An 11,111-nucleotide genomic window follows, 5' to 3' on the forward strand; every position below is an offset into this window, starting at 1 on the left:
CAGTTCCCTTGTCTGTTAAGCAGGAGTAAAAACATCTACCTCATAGGATTGTGGCAAGGACTAAATAAGACAGTGTATGGAAAGGCCTCATACCTACCAAATGGCAGACCTCAAATATAGAACTCTCTTATTGATTCCTCTGCTGCTAACTTGTGATGCTTCAGAACACTTAATTTTTTCTGAATCTCAACTGTCCCATTTTATACCAAAGAAACTCAGGTTAGCTTGACCTCTGTCTCTCAAACCAGCAAGTTGATGACAATGCCAAGGAAGATGTAAACATATGACAATCTGAAATGTATTGTGTTCCTCAGACGCAAAGATATGTAAGTACAGTCAAACTCTGTGATCATGTTTTCTGAAAAAGAAGAAAAAATCAAAAGTTTCCACAATTGTAGGCAAGTATTAAAAGGAAGATATTGCATATATTAAAATGAAGACTCTCAAAAGAAAAAGCCTATATAATCTTTATCAGAAAACACATTTACATTTGGATTTTCTTTCACTATATAAAAGGATTGTGTGTGTATGTGCTATACATGCAATTTAGTTTGAGAGGAATGCTGGTGAGTGAGTTTGGTGGTGGGGAGGGCAGAGATTTCAAAAATGTTGTTTGTCCAAAAGTCTAGAGAGAACTTAATTACACTCAGTAATGAAATCACCAAAGAAATACCCATGAAGCTTTTCAAGTGTACTGATTTTGCTCTGAGCTTATATTACTGGCTTTTTTCCGTGTCGTTGCACCAATACGCTTTGATGATGAAACTAGCAAACAGAAGAATGTTGGCAGCCTTCACACAGGCTTCATGCCCTGAGCCTGATGGGAGAAGAGTAGCAAATTTGTAATATTTGCCAAAATAGCCTACAGATACTTGCTGGGCTGAGTTTAAAACCCTGGCAGATAAGAGAAGCTAATTTCAGCTTTAGATGACAACTCACTAAATCCAGAGTCTCTTTGACCAGGAGCCCAGTTCAAGAAACACCCTTCGTCTTTAACACTCAAAAGAAGTGTCCCTCAGGCTCTGGAGACTCACTCGAGCACCTACTACCAACCATCTTTTATTCTATAATCAATGATGCCTGTTGATTGCATCTCAACACTATCTGCTTTTCTGTGGCTTTGAAGACTACAGGTTTGTGGTTTGGGGGTCTTCTAGAACACTGCATTATTATTTAGTTATTTTCCATTTGAGTCATTTTAAATTGGCAGTGGGCCCAAGAGGCCATTACCTACCTTATCAGAATCAATTAGTAATCTATTTGCAAAAAGTCAAGGCAAACAGAAAGGAGCAAGTCAACCTACTTCTGAAGAGACCCAGTTTCCTCATCTATGAACGTTATTCCTATTTCAAAACATTGCCATAATAATCACATGAGAAAATCACATTTTAAAGCACTTTATAAAATCTACAAAGGCAAGGAAATAGGAAGCGTTCACATGCATGATACTGAGAGACTCTGGGAAGTCATCATAAAGCCCTAGGACAGCAATGCTAAAGGGAAGCCCTCAAAAAAAAAGTGTTCAGCCGGCAGAAATGAGAGGCAGGGAAGCAGGTTGGGATCGGTAACTTAGCCCCCTGCCTAGGTCAACTGGGGTCATCTCAGGAAGTACCAAGATCCAACGAGGGTTGAAGCAGGCAGCTGTAAAAGGTTCAGCTTGCCATACAGGGCAGGCAGCCTCGGGAACCTGAATTGCCCATTCACCACTTTACATCTTTATGGTCTAGACTGTTTTCCTCAGGTAAAATTTAAAACAAAGAAAAAAGTTGAACTTTCAAGCATGGAATTCAAGCATGAGAATGTTTTGTCATGCAAAGCTAACACTAAAGAGTAAAAAAAGCAATGTTTTGTTAATATGTCTTCTAAACTCTAACCCTACAGAGGTCCACTTCCACTGTTTTCAGCATTCCCTAGATATTCCAGCTTCCTGAGGGGTGTGAAGCAATCCACTCCCAGGGTTCTCTGGGAAGTGATGCTGCTCAGATTCCTCAATGCACCCAACTTAAGAGAGTATCTTAATGTTTCTTTTTTCCTCAATGCAATCAAAATGTATCCATAGTATGTCTCCTTCCCTTGGACATCCAATCTCTGACTAGCTGAACATTCTGTCTTGGACTGTAACAATAATGGTCAATAGTGGCTGAAATGTTATTTCTCCTAAATAACAGTTTTGCTATGGATGATTTTTATTGTCATCAGTCAGAATATTGAGTATCTCATGGTGTATCTACTGGAAGTGAAACTCTGTCCATGTTTCCAGGCATCTTTCAACTCATCCTACCAAGGTGTGTATCACTTCTCCCATGCACATAAGGTGCTACGTGGGGAGAGATAAGTAGGTGGGTCAGTTCCAGTTGGTGGTGCTTGTTAATGATGGTGATAAAAATGAGAGCAGTAGTGGTTCATTTGAAAACCAACATATACACAAAACACTTTGGAATAAAATGATGTATTATTCACCAGTTATTATGATTTTTTCCAAACAAATGCAGTTAATGATTAGGAATTACACATACAATTACTCATAATATTAATTTATTTGACAAATATTTATTAAGTATTTATCATATGCTGGGCACGCTGCCAGGTCTGGAACATATAGTGAGCAAGAAGATAGAAATCTAGGTACTCAAATAAATAATTTAGTTAGATAATAACGGGGACATGCTATTTGAACTGGAAGTTAGGAAGGGACTCTCTAAGCTTGTGTCCTGAGGGACAAACAGAAATTCGGTGGAAAGAGAGAGGCAAGAACTTTCTGGATGCTGAAATATAGAAAGGCCTAGTTACTTAGCTGGGAACTGATAAAGGACAGTTTTCCATAGCCAGCCAAGATCCAGGGGAACAGTAGAGTGAGGAGGCCTGGAGAAGTAAGCAGTAAATACATCACACAGCTTCCTGTAGTGTCTCTCAAAGAAGAAGAGAAAGCTGTGGGCAACAGGAAAGGGCAGACTCATTTAAGGAGGGAGGGGGCGTGATACTGAGATATTAAAAACTCATTCTGGTTCTTGAGGAGATGGAATTATAGCAGGGGCAGGGAGCTCAGAGAGACAAGGAAGAAAGGGAGCTTGGACTGGAATGGTGGGAAAAGAGTAAAGAAGATTCAAGACATATTTTATAAGAAGATTCTGAAAACCTTAATTAAGCGGTGATTGGGATAAGCATTCTGTGGGACAGAAGACATGTCAGGCCTCACTATCACATTTCTGACATAGCACCTACACAAAAGAAGGTGACATTAATGGAGATAAGTACTTTCTCATGAGCTGATGGGATTTCAACAAGCATAAAATGCACAGAGTTTGGATATAGGCTTCACTTGCTAATAGTCAAAGAAAATCGCATGCTGGTTGCCATCATCATTTTAGTGTGTCTGTGTGTGACTGTGACTGTGTTCGGCTTTGTGGAAAGGAGGCTTAAAAAGGAAAATTGCAAACAAGTAGGTAACTAAAATAATGAAAAGTGATCACTGACTGGTATAGATGCTGCTGGGAAGTCTTTCTGATGCAAATACATACCTAACTTAGCTTTGCTTTCACCTCAGGAACAAAACAAAAAAGAAAAGCAAGGTTTAGAAAAGAAACAGTGCCACCACAAGCTACAGATTCCATTGTTTCTAGAGAAAAATTCATTTACATCAAATATCTGAAGCTGTCAGTGCACACAAAGACTTTGAAAGCATTTGTTTGGAACTAATACTGTACTTTCTATTTATATTCTAATACCTCGTCCACCCCCTTATGATTCTTTGTGAACTTGCTCAAGTTTTGGCTCTACTATACTTTTATTTTTTTCCCCTGAGACACACTTGTAATCTTTACAGACTTGTTCCAAGAGCAAAGAAACAGATCATTAAAGAAAGAATGAAATGTCATTTGATGGTGTGCCTGCTGCTTTCTTTGTGGGGAATCTGTTCCCATAGCCGTGTAAAACTGGAGAGGCGGAATGCCGTGGAAGTTAAGGACCAGATTAGACCCGGTGAAGGTCAGAAAACACGTGTTCTCCCCATCCACTTCCAAGCAGGTAGTTTCTGAAACTAGATTAAGCCTGGTATTTCTAATTGTTTTCAGTAACAATAATCTTTTTGTGAGCTGTCTCAGGAGTGATAAATGGTCTCTGAAAATGAAGCCTAATGCAGACAATGGACGTAAAGCTCTCATAATAATAAAAATAACATTTTGTAAATCTAAAATAATGAGAAAGAATATCTAACAGAGTCATTGACTACTTGAAGTTCTGATAATAATAATGTGGAATTAAATACACAAAACTTCTAGGGAATTTTCAAACCTTACAGCAAAAGAACCTATATCAAAGATAGATCAAGAATATGAGAAGCAGTAACATAAAGGAGGATATAAGAACACGGATCTGCTTATTTTTGCAAAAGAAATGCTCTAAGGATGAACCAGAAGCTAAACAGATAGGTTCTCTACCAAGAATAAATGAGAAAGTGGTAGAAAAAAAAGAGGGAATGGGAATAAGCTGGATGGAGAATTAGTGACACTTCTCTGAGTATACCATTTTGTACAGCTGACTTTTAGAACCATAATATTACTTCACTTTCTAAAAAGATAAATAATTAAAACCAATTAGGATGCAGAGATAACCCCCAAAAGAATACAAGCTATAGTAAATAAACCCAATTGTATAACTGTATTTCGAGTGAATAATATTACCATGCTGTGAACAGAAAAGAAAAAAGCTAGCCTATGTAACTGAGGCAACAGTATCTTATCTGGATGCTATAAGGCTAAAGATTGAAAGATCTGTACATGGGCACTGTACTTGAATTAGTAAATGTGTTTCTTACAGAGATATGGGTTAGCAATTCTAAAACTATCTCCCATGTATGCTAGAAATAAACAAATAAGTAAACATCTGGTAGAGGGCTAGGTTTCTAACAGGTAAATAAAGAAGTTATGAATAAGGAAATGGGAAATAAAGAACAAACACTGTAGTATTAGATTTAAATTCAAATCAAAGATATCAGTATGAACTCATGGTTTTTTACTATATATACACAGATAGATATAGAAATAAAGATGTGTGTCCATGCATGGATTGGCATACATATACTTTTTAGTTCTATCACCCAAGAGGACCTAGAAACAGAAGTACATATATTGCATGTGTTTCCTAATTCTGTCCCCTGAATAAACCTAGAAACAGGGACTCCACATTTCCAATGAGCACACCTAACATCTAGATCTTGGTTTCTAAACACTATTCTTCAATAAAGAGAACCTAGTTTCCTTGGAGAAGTGGATGATTCCTGGACTAAACTGAGAAAGTAAAACCTAATCCTGAAATAGACATTGGTAACAGAAAATATAGAAGTGCCCAAAACTGAATGCAGGTATGTCAAAGAAACAAAGGGGCTAACCTGAAGGACCTCCCAATGGACAAACCTAGAACAATATGAGCAAAAAATTAAACAAATAAATGAATAATGATAGTACTGGATTACAAAAATAAAACACAACAAATATATAAGAATCCACACTGATATACTTAAGTAATTATGTAAACAAACAAATAGGGAGAAGACAGAGCTGTTCCCTACAGAAGAATTGCAATTAATACATGTAAGTAGAATGAGGGAAATACAAAATCACTATTAGGAAAAGACTGCAGTAATAACAGTTATAGGCAGGATCTATTGGTAGCTGCAACATCAGTAGGCAAAAATTTGAAGAGGAACGTGACATTCGCATGGTCTCAAAGTATCTCCACCAAGATATTTATTAAATACAGCAAAAAAATAACTTTACAATAGAGAAACTGAGAAGACACCAACATACCCAAGCCATCAAGGATAGCATCACCACTCATATACCTAGAAATCCCTCAAGACTCCTCCAACAGACTCCTAGAGTTGATAAAGAAATTCAGTAAACCTTTAGCTTACAGAATCAATGTACTGTAAGTCAGTAGTACGGCTATACATCAACAATGACCAAGCTAAGAATCAAGAATATGAGAAATGGCAAGGTAAAACGGGATATAAGAACACACATTTGCTTATTTTTGCAAAAGAAATGCTGGAAGGATGAACCGGAAGCTAAAGAGATTGGTGTGGGCAGTGCATGACAACATATTCAAGCTTATATACGAGGCATTTAAGGTTGGAGTATGAAAAATTACTGAGGCTCTGTGTATATTATTTGTGCATGGGAATTAAACTCCCTGACCCTGAAAACAGGACAGGGAGTGGAGTGTGTGGTTTAATAAGGAATGCTGAAAAGAGCCTCTTGAGAATGCAGTTTGAGTGTGTACAAGGTCACAGGTGCCTCAGCAACCCATCTCAACTGACCATCTAGTGGGTGTCTGCAGTTAATACAAGCCCTTTCAATAAATACTTAATGGACGGATGCTGGAGTGGACTCTTTCCGAAGAGCTAGCCCCTAGCCCTGCTCAGCTGGAACTGTCTGAGTACTTCATTCTTGGTGTTTCCTGCAAGGTATAGGCTCTGCAACTGGTGATCCCAACATGATTGCCTTGAATTACACGTTAAGGAGGATAGCTCATCGATTTTCAGGGAATTCTGGTAAGGGACAGTTCTGACTCCCATCAGGAGGATGAGACAGTCACATAAATTATCAGGGGTTAAGTTGTCATGGTTCAAGAAATGACCAAAGAGCAGAAATTATTGTTTAAAACAGGGCAACAGCTACTTAAGGCTATCCAGTGCACTGTAGCGCCTGGAGCGCCACACAAGCTTGTACTCTTAATTCGGCAGGAATGCCCTTGGCTTCCTGATCAAGGAAACTTAGAGTTATGGGAGCACATAGGTTGCTGCCTGAACAGAGGACATGAGCAAGTTATTTTACTAATGCTACTATTTTGACCACCTGGGCACTGGCACGCTCTGTGTTGTGTCCTCTTTACCAGATTACAGAGTCAGCCCACCCATCTTCTCCACCTGAAGAGAATTCAGGAGATTTAAAGGAGAAGGAAAAACTGAAACCAGAACAACAGGGAGAGATTCCTTTCTCCCCTTTCTTTTCTTGTATGGGGAAAAAGGAAGAGATTTTTTCTAGTGAGGATAAGAACAAACCGGAGCCTTTTCCTCCCACTATAGAAAAGCCATTGCCCTCCTTTCCTTCACCCTTAAAGGGACTTGCACCTGTTGGCCTGTTCAGAAAACAGTGCCTCCCATGCCGGTTGAGGAGATTGGAGGCCACCGAAGGGATGGTTCTTGGATAAGATCCCCGGTCAGTGAACATCTATATGATCTCCTGGCCGTGTCTCCTTGACAAGCTTCCCTGCTGGAGGGCTGCCTCCAGGAGGGAAGGAAAGTGGCTGATTATGATTGTCTTCCTAGTATGCAAGTTCTCACTTCTGACTTCCAGCATGAACCTTTCTTGCCTTGTGTTTTTTCTATTTCCCTGGCGTACAGGGGAAAGCTGCATGCTGCCGCCTGGGTTTTATCCCAGAAAGCTCTGGCTTTCTTGCTGCCCACAGAGGCCCAGGGCAGGAGAGTTGCTAAGATGCCATGGAGTGCCCATTTGGTCACTGGCAGTCTAGGCAAAGTGCCCCTTTCTGGGTTTGTGGTGATTGAGGGGAGTCCTCAGGTGGCTGCAGGCAGCTCCAGCCCGGTCCTGAGGATCCTCCTCGCCATGGTCACGTGCCTTAGTAACTGTGCCCAGAAAGAGGCCTGCTGCGCTGCTGCTTTTCCTACTTCTGCCCTTCCCATCTCACATGCAAGGATACACAAAGGCTCAAAATAAAGGGATGGAGGAAGATTTACCAAGCAAATGGAGAGCAAAAAAAAAGCAGGAGTTGCAATTCTCATCTCTGATAAATTAGACTTTTAAAGCAACAAAGATCATAAGAGACAAAGAGGGACATTACATAATGGTAAAAGGATCAATCCAACAAGAAGAGCTAACGATCCTAAATATATATGCACCCAATACAGGAGCACCCAGATATATAAGGCAAGTTCTCAATGACTTACAAAGAGACATAGACTCCCACACAATAATAGTGGGAGACTTTAACACCCCATTGTCAACATTAGACAGATCAACCAGACAGAAAATTAACAAGGATATCCAGAACTTGAACTCAGACCTGGACCAAGCAAACCTAATAGACATTTACAGAACTCTCCACCCCAATCCACACAATATACATTCTTCTCAGCACCACATCACACCTACTCTAAAATTGACCACATAATTGGGAGTAAATTACTCCTCAGCAAATGCAAAAGAACGCAAATCGTAACAAACAGTCTCTCAGACCACAGTGCAATCAAGTTAGAACTCAGAATTCAAAAACTAACTCAGAACCGCACAGCTTCATGAAAACTGAACAACTTGCTCGTGAATGTTGACTGGATAAACAATGAAATGAAGACAGAAATAAAGATGTTCTTCGAAACCAATGAGAATGAAGACACAACATACCAGAATCTCTGGGACACATTTAAAGCAGTCTCTAGAGGAAAATATATAGCAATAAGTGCCCACATGAGAAGCAAGGAGAGATCAAAAATTGATATCCTATCGTCAAAACTGAAAGAGCTAGAGGAGTAAGATCAAAAAAACTCAAAGTCTAGCAGAAGACAAGAAATACCTAAGATCAGAGCAGAAGTGAAGGAGATAGAGACACAAAAATCCCTTCAAAAAATCAATAAATCCAGGAGATGGTTTTTTGAAAAAATCAACAAAATAGACAGACTACTAGCCAGATTAATAAAAAAGAAAAGAGAGAATAACCAAATTGATGCAATAAAAAACGATAAAGGAAATATCACCACAGATTCCACAGAAATTCAAACCATCATCAGAGATTATTACAAACAACTTTATGCACACAACTAATAAACCTGGAAGAAATGGTAAATTCCTCGACACTTGCCTCTGCCAAGCCTAAACCAGGAAGAAGCCGAAACCCTGAACAGACCCATAACAAGGTCTGAAGCTGAGGCAGCAATTAAGAGCTTACCAACCAAAAAAAGCCCAGGTCCAGATGGGTTCACAGCTGAATTCTACCAGACGTACAAAGAGGAGCTGGTACCATTTCTTCTGAAACTATTCCAAACAATACAAAAAGAGGGAATTCTTCCCAAATCATTTTATGACACCAACATCATCCTGATTCCAAAACCCAGCAGAGACTCAACAAGAAAAGAAAACTACAGGCCAATATCCATGATGAACATAGATGCAAAAATCTTCAATAAAATACTGACAAGCCGATTGCAACAGCACATCAAAAAGCTTATCCACCATGATCAAGTAGGCTTCATCCCGGGGATGCAAGGCTGGTTCAACATACGCAAGTCTATAAACGTAATTCACCACATAAACAGAACCAAAGACAAAAACCACATGATTATCTCAATTGATGCAAAGAATGCCTTCCACAAAATTCAACAGCCCTTTATGCTAAAAACACTCGATAAGCTAGGTATCGATGGAACGTATCTCAAAATAATAAAAGCTATTTATGACAAACCCACAGCCAATATCATCCTGAATGGGCAAAAACTGGAAGCATTCCCCTTGAAATGTGGCACCAGACAAGGATGCCCACTCTCACCACTGCTATTCAATATAGTATTAGAAGTTCTAGCCAGAGCAATCTGGCAAGAAAAAGAAATAAAGGGCATTCAAATAGGAAAGGAGGAAGTCAAATTGTCTCTATTTGCAGACGACATGATTGTATATCTAGAAGACCCCATCATCTCAGCCCCAAACCTCCTGAAACTGATAAGCAAGTTCAGCAGTCTCAGGATACAAAATCAATGTGCAAAAATCACATGCATTCCTATACACCAATAACAGACTTAAAGAGAGCCAAATCAAGAACAAACTTCCATTCACAATTGCCACAAAGAGAATAAAGTACCTAGGAATACAACTAACAACGAACGTAAAGGACCTCTTCAAGGAGAACTACCAGCCACTGCTCAACGAAATAAGAGAGGACACAAACAGATGGAGAAACATTCCATGTTCATGGTTAGGAAGAATCAATATTGTGAAAATGGCCATACTGCCCAAAGTAATTTACAGATTCAATGCTATCCCCATCAAGCTACCAATGACCTTCTTTGCAGAACTGGAAAAAACCACCTTAAACTTCATATGGAACCAAAAGAGAGCCCGCATAGCCAAGTCAATTCTAAGCAAAAAGAACAAAGCGGGGGGCATCACACAACCGGACTTCAAATTATACTACAAGGCTACAGTAATCAAAACAGCATGGTACTGGTACCAAAACAGAGATATAGACCAATGGAACAGAACAGAGGTCTTGGAGTCAACACAACATATCTACAACCATCTGATCTTTGACAAACCAGACAAAAACAAGCAATGGGGAAAGGATTCCCTGTTCAATAAATGGTGTTGGGAAAGCTGGCTAGCCATGTGCAGAAAGCAGAAACTGGACCCCTTCCTGACACCTTACACTAAAATTAACTCCAGATGGATTAAAGACTTAAACATAAGACATAACACCATAAAAACCCTAGAAGAAAATCTAGGCAAAACCATTCAGGACGTAGGTGTAGGCAAGGACTTCATGACCAAAACACCAAAAGCATTGACAACAAAAGCCAAAATAGACAAATGGGACCTAATCAAACTCCACAGCTTCTGCACAGCAAAAGAAACAGTCATTAGAGTGAATCGGCAACCAACAGAATGGGAAAAAATTTTTGCAGTTTACCCATCTGACAAAGGGCTGATATCCAAAATTTACAAAGAACTAAAGCAGATTTACAAGAAAAAAACTAACAAGCCCATTCAAAAGTGGGTAAAGGATATGAACAGACACTTTACAAAAGAAGACATACATGAGGCCAACAAACATATGAAAAAATGCTCATCATCACTGGTCATCAGAGAAATGCAAATCAAAACTACATTGAGATACCATCTCACGCCGGTTAGAATGGCGATCATTAAAAAATCTGGAGACAACAGATGCTGGAGAGGATGTGGAGAAATAGGAACACTTTTGCACTGTTGGTGGGAGTGTAAATTAGTTCAACCATTGTGGAAGACAGTGTGGCGATTCCTCAAGGACCTAGAAATAGAAATTCCATTTGACCCAGCAATCCCATTACTGGGTATATATCCAAAGGATTA

General features: G+C 39.4%; 1 long non-coding RNA gene across 1 annotated transcript in view; it reads left to right on the plus strand.

Moving 5' to 3' along the window:
- Nucleotides 1-597: 597 nt before the first annotated feature.
- LOC116538698 overlaps nucleotides 598-11,111 on the plus strand; it is a 21,951-nt gene continuing 11,437 nt past the window's right edge. The window contains exon 1 of the long non-coding RNA XR_004263749.1: nucleotides 598-608. This is a non-coding gene — a long non-coding RNA (uncharacterized LOC116538698). The remainder of the gene's footprint in view (nucleotides 609-11,111) is intronic.

The sequence above is a fragment of the Sapajus apella genome, unplaced genomic scaffold, assembly GCF_009761245.1.
Source record: "Sapajus apella isolate SASKATOON/1434 unplaced genomic scaffold, GSC_monkey_1.0 scaffold122, whole genome shotgun sequence".
In the NCBI taxonomy this organism is placed as follows: Eukaryota; Metazoa; Chordata; class Mammalia; order Primates; family Cebidae; genus Sapajus; species Sapajus apella.